This window comes from Panthera uncia, chromosome D2 (genome assembly GCF_023721935.1).
Source record: "Panthera uncia isolate 11264 chromosome D2, Puncia_PCG_1.0, whole genome shotgun sequence".
Lineage (NCBI taxonomy): Eukaryota > Metazoa > Chordata > Mammalia > Carnivora > Felidae > Panthera > Panthera uncia.
In genome coordinates, this window is record NC_064818.1 from 8,925,211 (window position 1) to 8,942,474 (window position 17,264).

The following is a 17,264-nucleotide window of genomic DNA, read 5'->3' on the forward strand; positions in this document are numbered from 1 at the left end:
AAGACTTATGTTTTGGTAAGCTCTTTTGTTTTTAATGGCAATGTCTTTTTGCCAACGTGGACCTTGAAAGCTGGTTAACGTTGTTGAACTTGTCATGGGACCCGAAGAACAAACTACTATGAATGAAACAGTTTAATAGCCCCATGAGAGACACAGATAAATAACTTAAGTCTACCTTTAGCCTTCAGGTTTGGAAATCATTTTTACACCCCAATTGAGGAACAAGATGGACACTCATAAAAATTCCTTCATTCATTAACCATTCTAGCCCTCTGCCTCTGAGGAATAGCTATCCTTACATATTCCACAAAAGAAACTTAAAAATGTATCTTACTCATTCATGAACACCATTTCCAGGACGGAAGAAAAGCTTTCTCAGCCTCTTTTGGCTTAGGCCTACAAAGTAATATCCATTTGGACATTCCCATTTTTCAGAAAATTAATTTCGTTATTTCTTCATGGAACGTTTAATGCTTACATTGTAGGGGTCTCGGTCCTTCAAACATCCACACATTCATAGTGACTCTACCATGACATTCATGTAATTTGAAATATATTTTCTTTCGTGGCTCTGAGAAGTGACAACCTAAAAATTCCAACCTCAGGAACGGCATTCTAAGGCAATTCAGAGACAATGAATTCTTAGCTTTTTAAAAGGGAACTCCCTACATGGTCACTCATTATGTTGAAAATCTTGAAACACTAAGACTGTTATAAATGCCCAACCATAGAAACTTACTCAACTAAGTGGAAAACTATTTTCTGAAATATTACAGATCCGACAAAACGAGAATCATGAATCCAATGAAGCACCAGAAAACTCCACTATTATGAGAAGTTTAATTAAGGTTTGCAGCATGTATGTAAACTTTTATACATACTCTGTTGTAAATAGGGACAAGGAGAAACATGCGAAGAGCTGAGGGAAACGATGAGTATTTGTTTCTATTTTCTAAAAAATTATATAGTGTTACATTGCTAGTGTTGGATTTTGTTTTATTTCATCTTCCGGTTATGTTTCTTTTTTTGGTTTTTATTTAAATTCCAATTAGTTAAAATACAGGGTAATGTTAGTTTCAGGTGTATAATACAGTGACTCCACACTTCTCACCCAGTGCTCATCCCGACAAGTGCACTCCTTAATCCCCATCACCTGCTTCACCCATTTCCAACCCATCTCTATTACATAGACTCAAACACCCTGAAGGTCGTATCTTCTCCCATGCTGCAGAATTACTACATTCAGATACTGACACAGTCCTTTTTAAGGAGATGAGTAGGTATTTCATGTAATGAAATATTCCATAGTATTTATTTAGCAGGTTAAAGACAGGTCGAGGGAAATAGCTAAACTAGTGTACATAAAGGCATTTAATGTCTATAAGTGTATAAAAAATTACTCCAAGACCAAAGATGCCCAGTACTTTTCTATATTAAGTTATCCCAAGGTATGTTTATTTTCAGTCCATGCTTAAGTTTAGCTACAGAGTCAGGGATAAAGTAGGATAAGTGAAGGTATTTAATTACTGTTTTCTCTTCTGCATTCTCAACAGAGTAATTGCTGACAAACTCTGTTGCCCAGAAAATGTCGGTTGGAATTATTGAGTTCAAAAAATACAAAAGCAATGAAAAAAGGAGGATGTTTTATTTACATCTTTTTTCAAAACCAGTGCCTCTGTGTGATTAATGTCTTTGTGGGACCAAGATCACACATCTGCATGAAAAGTTTAAAATTGTTCCTTAAGTTTTCCTCCAACAAACGTTGGTATATTCATTTGAAAATGTAGATTTTATTTCCTTCTGAAACAAGTATCTCACTATTCAGAACATCTAGGTTTGCAAAACGAAACAAACAGAAGGAAACTTGACACGAGCAATAGTTGCCAGTTTTGCTGAGAATCATCCCAGTCCTACAATAGCTATGGGTTTTTCCACCGGAGATTCAGATTTATTTTTTTATTGTCCAGCTAGTTTATTTTCACCTTATGAATATGACAGCAAATCAGTCTGTGCATATGCATGTGTTTAAATCTATAGGCAGAGGGGCGCCTGGGTGGCGCAGTCGGTTAAGCGTCCGACTTCAGCCAGGTCACGATCTCGCGGTCTGTGAGTTCGAGCCCCGCGTCAGGCTCTGGGCTGATGGCTCGGAGTCTGGAGCCTGTTTCAGATTCTGTGTCTCCCTCTCTCTCTGCCCCTCCCCCGTTCATGCTCTGTCTCTCTCTGTCCCAAAAATAAATAAAAAAAAAAAAGTTGAAAAAAAAAATTAAAAAAAAAAAAATAAATCTATAGGCAGAAATGTCTGGAATCTTTTGGTTATGAAAATTATAATTCATGATAATGAAAGAGAGATATAACACTTATTGTATCCTTCATACAGCTCATTTAATCTAATTGTCCAAATGACTATATGACATATTTGTCCTCTTCTTACATGGCACATTAACCAAAGTTTGTAAGATAGGCTCATATGTCCACAGCCACCTAGAAAATGTTGATGGAGCTCATATACAAGGCTGCCTGCCAGACTCCAAGCCTTTTGTTTTTAAATTTGTTTTGAGAGAGAAAGACACACACACACACACACACACACACAGAGAGAGAGAGAGAGAGAGAGAGAGAGAGAGAGAGAGAATGAGTGCGAGCGAGCACTGGAGGGGGAAAGAGAGAGGGAGAGACAGAATCCCAAGCAGGCTCCGCAATGTCAGTGCAGAGCCCGATCCGATGCAGGGCTCAAACTCACGAACTGTAAGATCATGATCTGAGCCAAAACCGAGAGTCAGACACTTAACCGACTGAGCCACCAACGTGCCCCAAGACTCCAAGACTTTGCTCTTTCTTCTACCATACCCTGCCCTCACTTTTCTCATACAAGTTGAAAAATAGCATTCTCTTTTTCACATTTCCCTGGAAATTACCCATGATAATAAATCGAGTTTTTGTAGTACCTCCTTAGTACTTCCCAACATCACCCTTATACATGTGTGCTTACCTGTACACGCCTCTGTGTGTGCACGCACACGTATGGAGGGGATGTGTGAAGCAGAATGGGAGTGAAATTTTTTTCTAGATTTAAGTATCAGGAAGTAGTGGAAACCTCTCCAAATCATGCTTCATGACTAACAAATTCTACCTCTTTGAAATCCGCAAGGAGACAGACGATCTAACCCAGGACGCAGGAGGTGGTACCTCGTAACAGTGCTTAAGGTATTTTACATAAAATTTGGAGTGGGCAGATGGTCTGCACATTGGATCATGGGATGTCCTAGCTGTGTTCAGTGCCTTTAACAGTTCTTGGAAGTTGAATGAAGGTATTCTTTTCCTCAGTTTAATATTCCTTCCATCTCAATAAATTAGCCACCGTCCTTGACATTCAACCCCCTCCTCTCATATGTCAAATATTTAATTATAATTTCTCTTTTATATCCAATATCATCTACTGCCACCATTCATTTCACAACTTTGCATCCTAATTGTGTATGAAAGCTTACTTAGTATCCCAAGGTCACTTAAACACCTTGTACAGATTGCCCACAGAACTCCAATGCTTAGAATAATGTTTATATTTCTTATTTTGAAAATCAGGGCCACTGGATATAGACAGTGAATCTCTCAGTCTGTCATTTTCCCTCCTTTAGGTACTCTTGTGGGTTGATTTATGTCCTTCCCAAAAGATGTGTTTAAGTCCTGACCTCAGGACCTCTGAATGTGATCTTATTTGGAGGTAGGATCTTCACAGAGGCAACTGAGTAAAAACAGGGTCATCAGGGTGGGTCCTAATCCAACGTGACTGGTGTCCCTATAGGAAGTGGGAATTTGGACACAAACGCATGAAAGAAGGCCATGTCAAACTCAGCCTCCAGAGCTCCAAGACCATAAATTTCTATCGTTTGAGCCCCTCAGGCTGTGGTGCTTCGTTAAAGCAGTCCTAGCAAAGTAGCAACTCGGGCTGCATTCAAAAAGGGCGATTTGCTTTTCCCCAGCCATGTTCCATACTTCTCCTTTTCCAAAATTCATTTATTTCATATACGCCTAGACAATTCCTCATTATCATTTATGATTAGCCCGAAGATGGCTTCTACCGTAAATTCTGCAAAATCGCTAGCTGGCATAAACGTATCTCCTCCAAGCTCCCGGTAGCGCTTTATTTGTATCTTAGTATAAATATTAATAAATTCTACCTTGCTTTGTTGTTACTTGTATACATATCTTCCTCTAATAAATAAACCAAGTTCTTTGTGGCAAGGACTACTTCTTCCTCCTTCTGGTACCGTTCATGATTCTGCTCACAGCACTCTGCACAGAGAAGGTACTTCGTGTTTATTTTGTTACCTGAATTGCACAAGAGAAGCCCAGCTACTTGGGAAAAGGTTGTGGTGAATTGCGTTTCTGCTTCTGTGATAAGAAGCTAAAATACACTTCTGACTATTTATTCTCTTCTCAATGTCCTTTCATGGTATATCTTCTCCCTGGGTCTGGTGTCCCAGATTTTCCTTTTTTGTAATCAATACAAAAATCCAAGTCAAAGTTCTGCCAGAAGGTCTTCTTCAACCGATTCATCAGTTCAGTGGAAGAAAGAACTGCAGGTTCTTCATAATTTCCACGGCCAGCATTTCATCTCTTGTTACATCCCACACCTCTCAACGGGGCCAGGTGCAGACCCGCCTTAACAGTTGCAGATGCTTCTGGTTTGCATATACATCTTCCTCTGCCCTTTTTGAGGAATTATTTATTTTCAAAGTTATTTATGCAGAAAGCATAATTATAGAATAGTTGGGGAAGGGCATTTCTAAAAATTTTACACCAGAATTTCTTCTTTAAAATGAACAAAACAGGGGGTGACTAGGTGGCTCAGTTGGGTAAGCGTCCAACTTCAGCTCAGGTCCCATGACATGGGTTCGAGCCCTGCGTCAGGCTCTGTGCAGACAGCTCGCAGCCTGGAGCCTGCTTCGGATTCTGTGTCTCCCTCTGTCTCTGCCCCTCCCCTACTTGCACTCTGTCTCTCTCCGTCTCAAAAATAAATAAACATTAATTTTTTTTAAATGAACAAAGCTGGATAAAGCCTCTGTGACCTTCATGAAAAGCCTAGAGGCTAAATGCTTATTAGCCAAAGAAGTGCTCCCCCAAAGTTATTCCACTTCTTTCCAGGTGAAATGTCAAAATTGATGCAAAAATGAGTTGCTCTCACGTTAGTTAATAAACAAATACATTCTGAATAGGAGGGAACAAATACAAATATTAGGTAGATTCACCAACTCATGCTTACAAGATGACATCATCACTCATTAAAGGGATTCCTAGATCTATCAATTTTCACTTAATTTGATTAAACCATTTATGGCCTACAGCTTTGAAGACAAGTATATCAAACTTGGGACAGGTTCAATGTAATGCTTATTATGTCATCATCTCACAAAAGCCATAAGATTTTGCTTGCTTTAACCTGAATAAGAGGACATATATTTGGGGGTAAAAAGAAAAGGACAGATTGCCAAGTAACAGTCATTAGTTGGGTGCCTTTATGAATTTCTTGATTTGTACTGTAGTCATTTCTCACACTTCTACCCCAAACAACAAAGATCATATTAATAAGTATCTGTCGTTTTGTTTTCCTGAACATGGATGCCTCCCAAATGCGACCGAAACCCGACTCCATTTTGCTTTTAGTCCAAAGGCACAGTAGCAGGGAAAGTTAACTCATCTAGCTAAAGGGATTTCTGTATGTGGGTATATGCAATCTCTAGACAATGTAGAAACTTCCTCTGTCTCCCGAGAAACCAGAAACTGATGTAAACTCGTAAGAGAATCAAGCAAAATAGAGTTTCCCAGGAGAGCAAAAATATGGCTCATCCACATTGCTCTTTTTTACAGAGCATTGAGCCCAGCGCCATGCCTGGAGGGGCCTAATCAATATATTTCTGCGGTGGTGGTACAACTGAATTAATTACAACACAGGATATAGGAGGATGAGATAACAGTCTGTGAAATTTTGGAAGCAGTTTGCAATGCTATCAATCCACAGAAGATATCTATTGAAGACTATATGTGAGGCTGACATAGAAACACTGAAAATCGGGACAGACAAAGAAAGTTACCTGTCGCACGCCACTGTTTTGGAATAGAGATTCAGGTCACCATAGGAACTCAATGGATCGAATTCACGTTTTAAGTTACCACGTAGCAAAAGAGATGAATTTTATTCTTGCAAAGGTGAGACTGAATTAATAGATAAGACAAGAAATTTCTACAACGCTTTATAATACTAAAGTTTTTCTTTTGCGTTCCTTTCTGGAATTAAAATGAGAGAAAAAAAGAATAAAAATAAAGACAATGTTGGGGCGCCTGGGTGGCTCAGTCGGTTAAGCGGCCGACTTCGGCTCAGGTCATGATCTCGCGGTCTGTGAATTCGAGCCCCGCGTCGGGCTCTGTGCTGACAGCTCAGAGCCTGGAGCCTGTTTCAGATTCTGTGTCTCCCTCTCTCTGACCCTCCCCTGTTCATGCTCTGTCTCTCCCTGTCTCAAAAATAAATAAAAACGTTAAAGAAAAATTAAAAAAAAAATAAAGACAATGCTCTCTTTTCTAGATGTGAAGTGAAAAATACATGTGATGTACCGTGAATGACATCTGTGAACGTTAGCTCAGAGTAGCACCCCATGTTCAGTAAAGGGAAAAATCTGTGGACAAAGTATTTAAAACAAGAACTACTGACATTCACATGAATGCCAGGATTGAATCTGAGATAGCCATGTCTCCGGGGCACACAGAAGGCTCTTCAGAAATACTGTTAGAAGGGTCAGATAGAAATTGCCCCCAAACACTGTCCTCATTCTGAAATTCCATAATCAATCAAGTTAGTTGCACAATGGATCAGTGATAAGTTTAAGCACCACATTCCTTTAAGTGTAGGTGTATCAGCTTGAGAGCAACATTCACCAGGCATCCATCATATGTTTAATACTATTTCAGGAAAAGTGTTTAGACAAAGCATTAAAGGACATGGCTCCTTTTCGACGCGCTTACCCTTCAGCCCAGAAGGAGGAATAGAACCCAACTGGAACCATTAAAGAAGTGATAGTAGAATCATTAGGAGATGACTTAACGTTGATTAGTATAGGGTGCCTGGGCGGCTTAAGCATCCAACTTAGGCTCAGGTCATGATCTTACAGTTTGTGAGTTTGAGCCCCGAGTAGGGCTCTGTGCAGACAGCTTGCAGCCTGGAGCCTGGTTCGGATTCTGTGTTTCCCTCTCTCTCTCTGCCCCTCCTCCACTTGTGCTCTTTCTCTCTTTCTCCAAAATAAATAAACATGAAGAGTCTAGGCTGCCCAGGACTCTGGGTGGGTCAGAATGGAATGGGGTCACTGAGGCCATGCCACCCACAGGGAAGAATGTGCATTTCTTAAAACTTTTTTTAATGTTTATTTATTTTTGAGAAAGAGAGAGAGACAGAGTGTGAGCAGGGGAGGGGTAGAGAGAGAGAGAGGGAGACTGAGAATTCAAAGCAAACTCCAGGCTCTGAGCTGCCAGCACAGAGCCCAAAGTGGGGCTTGAACCCACCTACTGCGAGATCATGACCCAGTTGGATGCCCAACTACTGAGGCACCCAGGCACCCCGAAGAGTGTGCATTTCTAACTACAATCTATTAAAATATCAAGAGCAGAATAGACATGATGAACGTGATATTTTAGGAAAATCATCAGGCAATGCCACACAAGGTGCACTGAAATTCAGAGTTAAGAGCCAGCTAGCCAAACAAGGCAGGTAATTGCTGGCAAAACCCTAAGCCTAATTTGATAAGGGACAGCTCTGAACCATGAGAACGAAGGGGACAGTCTGGTGGCCATTCTGAAATCAGACCTCCCACACCCTGGTGACAAGCTTTGGGGAAGGAGGACAGACTCAGAGGAAGAGCAAGGAGCATGTTGAACCCACGGGGAAGAGGAAGGTATACAGCACCGTGCTCGTGGGTCTCTCCTCAGTCGGGTCCTGCTCACCTGTGCGCCAGGACACGATAGAGACCACAAGCTTTCCCCAGACAACACAGTCCTGCAAGGGACTGACAGATGCAGGACACAAAAGTTGTCAGTATTCTGCCTTGGTGGACCAGCTCTAGGAAGACGTGCTCACTGGTCATGAGTCCGAACTCCTATGCTTCGGTTCAGAAAACCGACTGCACAAGTAAAGGCAGAGAAAGGACCTAACAGGACACCGAACAGTGGAAAAATGTCTTAGGAACTTAAAATGAAGAGTAAACAAAAACCAAGTGTCTTAATGGCTGATACACATTTGGGGAATGTCATTAAAATGAGGGAGATCACAGCTCTCTTTTCCTCCAAGCGGTTCAAATCAGATCTACAGTGCTGTGTTCATTTGAGGGACCTGCCCTTTAAGACAGAGGTCACAAACAGACAGGCGTCCAAAAGTCTGCAGGTAACTTAGATGAGTAATAACTTCAAGAAGTTAAGAAAATTGGGAGGAACATGCCAAACTAAAGAAATAAAGCCCCTCAGATCTTACCTTTTTTTTTTTTTTTTCCCCTCTCCCAAATACTCAAGGATCAAAAGCCAGCCTGCAGGCTATGGGTTTATGACATCTGCTTTAACAGGAACATGCCCACAATGGAGAGCATTCTGAGGGTGACAGGATGCTAATAGGACTCAAAGCCACATCGCCCAAGGGAAAGGGGATGGACTGATAAGATTTATCCAGGAGAAGGTTTATTTGACAGCTCTTTTCAAATTTCTGAAGGCTTTTGAGTCAAAGTGGAATTAGATTTGTTTGTGATCCCTCCAGAGGATGGATATCAGCAAACGGGACTGACCAGTGAGATGACGAGTTTCCGGTCACTGAAGAGGCTCATATGGAGCTTAAATGAACACTTGGCGAGGATGTGATAGAGGGAATAACACATTGTAGATGGGATGTTGGGATGACAGCCTGCGAGATCCTTTGCAAATCTAAAATTCTAACACTGTATGACATCAACGTCTCAGGCGGGAGAGAGCGGAAAGGAACACTGGTCCCTTGACAGAAAGGTAGAGGAGTCGGTGAGGGACAAGCCCAGAGTTTTTGTCCAGCATTTCTGTCATGAGCCTCTATTTATCAGACACCATATTCCTCCGTGAAAGAGTGAATTAAAAATCTGAAGGCATAGGATCCACGATTCTTTTTCCTTCCAGAATGAAGGAGAAAACAACCCTGCTGAATGGCAGGCATAGGAAAAAGGAACGACGGAAGAAAAGAAACTTAAATTTCTTCCCTATTTTCTTAAGGCTGGTTCCAAACACGGTTCTGATATTCTAACTAATATTTTGAGGGTTTCTGTCACGCATTTCTTTTTAGTGCTGTTAGGCCGAAGACATGCTTTCTCCATATTCCTTTTGGCTATGTAATTTGGTACAACCGATTTATAAACACTTAGCAAGTATTCTCGTCTTTGATCAGATAATTCCACTTCTGAGAATTTGCACAAAGGAAGCAATGTGAACTACAGAAAAATATTTTATGCACAAAGATGTACACCACAGTGACAGAGGTTGCCTGTGAACAATTAGAAATAATCAAACAATATATGATGGAGTCACTTGTCCTAGGCAGCTCAGGCTGCTGTAAGGAAATAGCACAGACTAGGTGGCTCAGGCAATGGAAATTTCTCTCTCATGGCTCTGGAGGCTGGGAAGTCCAAGATCAAGGTGCCCACCAATTCAGGCTGGTGAGGGCTCTCTTCTCTTGGCTTTTAGACGGGCATCTTCTCACTGTGTCTTTACATGACCTCCTCTTTGTATTGGCATGAAAAATGAGCTCTCTGGTGTTTCTTCTCCTAAGAGCACTAAACTTTTCAGACCAGCACCCCACTCGTGACGCCCTTTAACCCAAGTATCTCTCAGGGACCCCACCTCCAAATACCATCACCCTGGGGGCTTGCGCTCCAACATACGCATGTGGGGAAAGACCCAAACATTCACTCCATAACACCACTCACTCAACAATGAGTTTTCCCAAACTATGTAATAACGCGGAACATAACTTTTGATAGATTAAATAAAAAACAGGATCCAGAAATTATATAATATTACTAAAAGCACACTGAGAAAACCTCAGACATAGGAAAAAAAGTCTTCAAAGTATCAATGTGCTAGCTGTGGTTGTGTTAGTGTGGTAGGACTAATGAATGGCTTTTATTTTTTTATTTTTCCTTTCTTTTTTTTTAAACCTTTTTATTTTCCAGGCTTCAAGAGAGAAATGTACAACTTGAACACGGTGCTAGGAGAGTTAAGTTTGTGGGAACACTCCTGCTAATCAGTTCATCAAGACCTGGATTGAGAGTCTATTACCTTTGTTAGGTAAATGGCCCTGAGGAGCAAGAGAGACCAGAGGGTCAGGACCGTGGCCACCTGGAGATAAAGGGCCCCCACACCGGAATCAGAGCCCACAGGACACAGAGTTGACCCTCAGTAACTGTTCATTGAACTCACTGTTTCTGCAATAAGATAGCGGCTGACCATTCATTATAAGGGCCACGGGAAGTAGGTGTCGCTCTGACAAGAAAGGGTCTGTGTTGTAGTTAATTAGCTTTTCTGTTTGGAAGAATTAAGTTCTGCCAGTTAACTGTATACTTCACTGGAAGTACAGTATATTTATTGTGGGTTTTTTATTTTATATTAAAATTTTTTTTTAACGTTTATTTATTAAGAGACACAGAGAGATAGAGCACAAGTGGGGGAGGGGCACAGAGAGAGAGGGAGACACAGAATCCGAAGCGGGTTCCAGGCTCTGAGCTGTCAGCACAGAGCCTGATATGGAGTTCGAACCCACGGACCGTGAGATCATGACCTGAGCCGAAGTCGGACGCTCTACCGACTGAGCCACCCAGGCGTCCCTACTGTGTTTTTTAGCTTTTATTTTTATTTTCTGTTTTTGAGAGAGAGAGAGAGAGTGCAAGTGGGACAGGGGCAGAGACAGAAGACAGAAGGGACAGGAGAGACAGAACCTCAAGCAGGCTCCATGCCCAGTGCAGAGTGCAGAGCCTGACATGGGGCTGGATCTCACTTCCTTCAGATCGAGACCTGAGCTGAAATCAAGCGTCAGATGCTTAACTGGCTGAGCCATCCAAGGGCCCCTATTTATTGTGTTTTAAATCCTACGTTCTAATGAACAATCTAGTAGCCTCATAACAATATGTATTTTATTTCCAAAACAAAACAAAAAAAATGCAATTGTTTCACATCCTTCTTTGTCAATGAAATAGTGAGTATAATTCCTGAATATGAGGCGTATCAGGTAGGCGTGATCCTGCTCTTTGAGGGGTCCACGCCATAAATTAAATTAATGCAGCATGGAAAGAATAAATCTGCTTTAAACTTTTATGCTGTTTTCCTATATGCTACTGAAGTACCTTCAATTTCATTTCAGATTAATGACTTAGAAATAATGACCTTTGTGGAGGAAATGGGAGAGTGATTTCTCGAGATCTGCAATAATCTCTTCTTAATTATGCAGTAATGTCAAATGTAGACGTCGTAGCATTCTTAATGCCTGTCATGGTGCAGTTTCACAAAATAATAATTACCTCTTAATGCCTGTTTTCACAAAACGAATGTGGCAAACTTGGTGTGTAATTCCTTTCTTAGAATCTTTTTTTCTTAATTGCCCCTGTGTATGAATAATTCTCCAGTTCTGTCTGCACAAAGCCAGAGATGTCAAATTTAGTCACTTCTCTTCTCTTCCGGCTTTTCTCTGCGGCCACTTTCCCCTCCCCATCCACCAAGGACAATGGTTTCTGATGTCACAGGTGTGAAGGGAATGATTCAGAGGACTTGGTTTTCTTTTCTTTTCCTATTTTATTTTTTAGGGAAAACACTGGTAAGTGGTTTAATTTTTTTTTTTTATTTTTTAAATGTTTATTTATTGAGAGAGAGAGAGAGGGAGGGAGAGTAGGGGAGGAGAGGAGAGGGGCAGGGAGAATCCCAAGTAGGGATTCTCAGCATGGAGCCTGATGAGGGACTCGATCTCACAATTGTGAGATCATGACCTGAGCCGAAATCAAGAGTCAGGCATTTAACCGACTGAGCCAGGAGCTCCATGGAAAATGGTTTATATGTGTATCTCTTGACCCCCTCCATGTGGCTGTGGTCGCATCCCTGCCAGTAGAGTGGTCAAATACTACAGGGGAAATGGTGAAATCAGGGTGATTCTACCCTAAGCAAGGGCATATGTTTTAGTTATTTAAAGTAGTTTTCAGTCCTTATTAACACAACCATAGTTTTGTAAGTCAGTTGTTTCTTTCTCTCATATATTGTACTTCCTGAATTCCTCCCCCTCTACTGGTTTCCATTCTTAGGGACTGGTTTCTCTGCAACCCAAATCCATCCCATTTCTATCAGAGAAAACTTTGGTTTTCTCTGAAATTATTTTTGTTCAAGTACTTTTCCATCTGAAGCATGTTAAATAATGATTCTACCTGGCAATTGGATTGATGGCTGTTTTTCTTTTCTTCTTGCTTTTCTGTACGTTCTGAGAGTTTACAGCAAAGATGTATTATTCAGTTACCAGAAAAATAAGTCTTACAAAACTAAAATAAAAATTCATGTTTTCTTTTTAACACATATCCCATTCTGAGCAGGTAATACCAATGCTAGCTACAAAACTGTGCTAGTATGATGCTGAATATGTGTGTTTTAAAACAAAACAATATGAATTATTATTTATTTTATGCTCATTACTTGCCAGATTTGTCTGTAAGTACTTTGCATGCATTTTCTAGCTTAAACTTCACTTTGCCTTTAGAGGGGAATATCCTCAAAATTCCTAGTTTAAAGATGAAGAAACTGAAACTCACAAAGGTTCAGGATCTTAACCCAAGTCACAAAATTGTCAGAAATGACTGGAGAGAGATCACCTACACAAGGAGGACACCAGTGTTCATCTGTCAACCAAGATACCTACACTACTGCCCCCGTGAGAACTTGTATTTTTTAAAAATATTTAATCATGTGTTTTATTTAACCTTATATATCCAAAATCTTGTAATTTCAACATTTAATCGAGTAAAACTTACTAATGAGGTAGTTTACATTGTTTTCATAGTCTTTAAAATATGGTTTATTTCAGGGGCACCTGGGTGGCTCAGTCGGTTAAGCGGCCGACTTCGGCTCAGGTCATGATCTCACGGTCTGTGAGTTCGAGCCCCGCATCAGGCTCTGTGCTGACAGCTCAGAGCCTGGAGCCTGCTTCCGATTCTGTGTCTTCCTCTCTCTGCCCCTCCCCCGTTCATGCTCTGTCTCTCTCTGTCTCAAAAATAAATAAACGTTAAAAAAATAAAAAAAAAATATGGTTTATTTCACATGTGTAGTGCATTTCAAGCACTGAATTGTCATAGGTGGTTGGTGGCTGCCATACCGGATACTACAGTTTTACGTACAGATAATTTTCGACACATAATTAAAAAAAAACTTTTTAACATTTATTCATTTTTGAGAGAGAGAGCATAAGCAGAGGAGGGGCAGAGAGAGAGGAAGACACAGAATCTGAAGGAGGCTCCAGGCTCCGAGCTGTCAGCACAGAGCCTGACACGGGACTCGAACCCACGACATGAGACCATGACCTGAGCCGAAGTCAGATGCTTCACCAACTGAGCCACCCAGGCGCCCCTTGACACATAATTTTATATTATTTCCTATAATGCCTGTTTTTGTTACTTCCTCTTTTTTATTTTTTTAAAAAATATTTCCAAGTTTACTGAGATATTATTATTGACATAGATGTAAGTTAAAGGTGTACAGGATGATTATGATACATGCATATATGGCAAAATATGACCATACTAAGGTGAATGAACACCTCCATCCCCATACATAATTACATATTTTTTGTGGTGGAGAGAACATTTACGATCTACTCTCTTAACACCTCTCGACTTCCGATAAAAGTGACAACATACAAGAACTTGCATTTTTTAAAAATTCCAGTATAGTTAACATACAGTGTTATATTATTTTCAGGTATACAATACAGTGATTCAAAAATTCTATACGTTACTCAGTGCTCATGATGATAAGTGTACTCTTTTTTTAAAATTTTTAACGTTTATTTATTATTGAGAGACAGAGAGACACAGAGCGTGAGTAGGGGAAGGGGAGAGAGAGGGGGAGACACAGAATCTGAAGCAGGCTCCAGGCTCTGAGCTGTCAGCACAGAGCCTGAGACAGGGCTTGAACCCATGAAACATGAGATGATCACCTGAGTCGAAGTCAAAGGCTTAGCTGACTGAGCCAGGTAGGTGCCCCTATTTTTATTTTTTGAGGAACCTCCATACTGCTTTCAACAATGTCTGCACTGGTTGACATTCCCACCAATGGTGCACAAGGATTCCTTTTTCTCCACATCCTCACCAACACTTGTCTTTTCTCCTGTTTTTGATTTTTGTCATTCTGACAGGTGTGAGGTGATATCTCATTGTGGTTTTGATTTGCATTTTCCTGATGATGAGTAATAATGAACACTTTTTTCATGTTTCTGTTGGCCATCTGTATGTCTTCTTTGTAGAAACATCTGGTCTGGACTTCTGCCCAATTTAAATAATTTGTTTTTTGGGTGTTGAGTTGTGCAAGTTCTTTATATATTTTGAATACCAACCCGTTATCAGGTATGTCCTTTGCAAATATCTTCTCCCATTGAGTAGGCTTTTCGTTTGTTGATTGTTTCCTTCGTTATGCAGAAGCTTTTTATTTTGATGTAGTCCCAACAATTTAATTTTGCTTTTTGTTTCCTCCTGTTGCCTCAGGAGACATATCTAGAAAAAAGTTGCTATGGCTGATGTCAGAGAAATTACTGTCTGTGCTCTCTTTAAGGGTTTTTATGGTTTTAGGTCTCACATTTAGGTCCTTAATCCACTTTTAGTTTATTTTTGTGTATGGTGTAAGTAAGTGGTCCAGTTTCACTCTTTTGTATGTAGCTACAGTTTTCCCAACACCATTTGTTGAAGAGAGTGTCTTTTTCCCGTTATGAATTCTTGCCTTCTTTACGAAGAAGATTAATTGACCACATAACTGTGAGTTTATTTCTGAGCTCTCTATTCTGTTCCATTGATCTGTGTGTCTATTTTTGTGCCAGTACCATACTCTTTTGAGGACTAGAGTTTTGTGGTATGTCTTGAAATCTGAGATTGTGATACCTCCAGTTTTATTCTTCTTTTTCGAGATTGCTTTGACTATTTGGAGACTTTTATGGTTCCGGAAAAATTTCAGGATTATTTGTTCTAGTTCTGTGAAAAATGCTACTGATATTTTGACAGGGATTGCATTAAATCTGTAGATTGCTTTGGGTAGTATGGACCTTTTAACAATACTGGTTCTTCCAATCTATGAGCATGGAATATGTTTCCATTTGTTTATGTTGTCTTCAGTTTCCTTTTCAGTGTTTTATTATTCTCAGAGTACAGGTTTTTTCACCTCCTTGGTTAAGTTTATTCCTGGATATTTTATTATTTTTGATTCAACTCTAAATGGGATTATTTTCTTAATTTCTCTTTTTGCTGCTCCATTATTAGTATATATAAATGCAAAGGATTTCTATATATTAATTTTGTATCCTGCAATGTTAATTAATTTATCAGTTCTAGTAGTTTGTGATGGAATCTTCTGGATTTTCTCTATATAGTATGTCATCTGCAAATAGTGAAAGTTTTACTTCTTTTGTACCATTCTGGATTCCTTTTATTTCTTTTTGTTGTCTGATTGCTGTGGCTAGGACTTCCAGTACTATGTTCAATAAAAGTGGTGAGAGTAGACATCCTTGTCTTGATCTGAGGGGAAAAGCTCTTAGTTTTTCATCACTGAGTATGATGTCACATGTGGGATGTCTTTCTTTCTTTCTTTCTTTCTTTCTTTCTTTCTTTCTTTCTTTTCTCTTCATTCTTTCTAATGTTTATTCATTTTTTGAGAGACAGCATGGGTGGGGAAGGAGCAGACAGAGAGGGGGACAGAGCATTCGAAGCAGGCTCTGCACTGACAGCAGCGAGCCTGATGCAGGGCTCAAATTCAAGAATTGTGAGATCGTGACCTGAGCTGAAGTCAGATGCTCAACTGACTGAGCCACACAGGTGCCCCTAAATGTGGGTTCTCTATATATGGCCTTTATTATGTTGAGGTATATTCCCTCTAAACTTATTTTGTTGAGGGTTTTTATCATGAATCGGTGCTATACTTTGTCAAATGCTTTTTCTGCATCTATTGAGGTGATCATATAGTTTTCATCCTTTCTCTTGTTGATGGTGATGTATCACATCGATTGATTTGAGAATAGTGAACCACACTTGATTGTGGTGAATGATTTTTTAAATGTATTGTTGGATTTGGTTTACTAATATTTTGTTAAGCTTTTTGCATCTACGTTCATCAGAGGTATTGACCTGTAGTTCTCTTTTTTTTGTAGTGTCTTTATCTGGTTTTAGTAATGGGGTAATGCTGGTCTCATAGAATGAATTTGGAAGCTTTCCTTCTTCTTCTATTTTTTTGGAATAGTTTGAGAAGAATAGGTATTAACTCTTCTTTAATTGCTTGGTAGAAATCACCTGTGAAGCTGTCTGGCCCTGAACTTTTGTTTGTTAGGAGTTTTTTGATTACTGATTCAATTTCATTGCTGATAACCAGTCTGTTCAAATTTCTATTTCTTTCTTTTTAAAAAAAAATTTTTTTAACATTTATTCATTTTTGAGACAGAGAGAGACAGAGCATGAACGGGGGAGGGTCAGAGAGAGGGAGACACAGAATCTGAAACAGGCTCCAGGCTCTGAGCTGTCGGCACAGAGCCCAACGCGGGGCTCGAACTCACGGACCGCGAGATCATGACCTGAGGCGAAGTCGGCCGCTTAACCAACTGAGCCACCCAGGTGCCCCTTTCTATTTCTTTCTGATTTTGAATCTTGGTTTTGGGATGTTATATATTTTACATCTTATAATCTTTTGTATTTATGTGAAGTTAGTTGTTATTTCTCCTCTTCATTTCTGATTTTGTTAATTGGAGCCTTTCTCTCTCTCTCTCTCTCTCTCTCTCTGTCTCTCTCTCTCTCTCTCTCTTTTATTTTTTACTTTTGGTGATGAGTCTAGAGAAAAGTTTATCAGTTCTATTCATCTTTTCAAAGAACCAGTTCCTGGTTTCATTGATCTGTTCTATTTTTTTGGTTTCTATTTTGTTTATTTCTGCGCTAATCTTTATTATTTCCCTCCTTCTACTGGTTTTGGGTTTTGTTCATTCTTCTTTTTCTAAGACC

The 17,264-nt window shown here is 40.0% G+C and overlaps 1 protein-coding gene across 2 annotated transcripts in view; it reads right to left on the reverse strand.

Moving 5' to 3' along the window:
- CHRM3 (cholinergic receptor muscarinic 3) overlaps positions 1 to 17,264 on the reverse strand; it is a 522,646-nt gene that overhangs the window by 209,500 nt on the left and 295,882 nt on the right. The gene's annotated exons all lie outside the window — the stretch shown is intronic.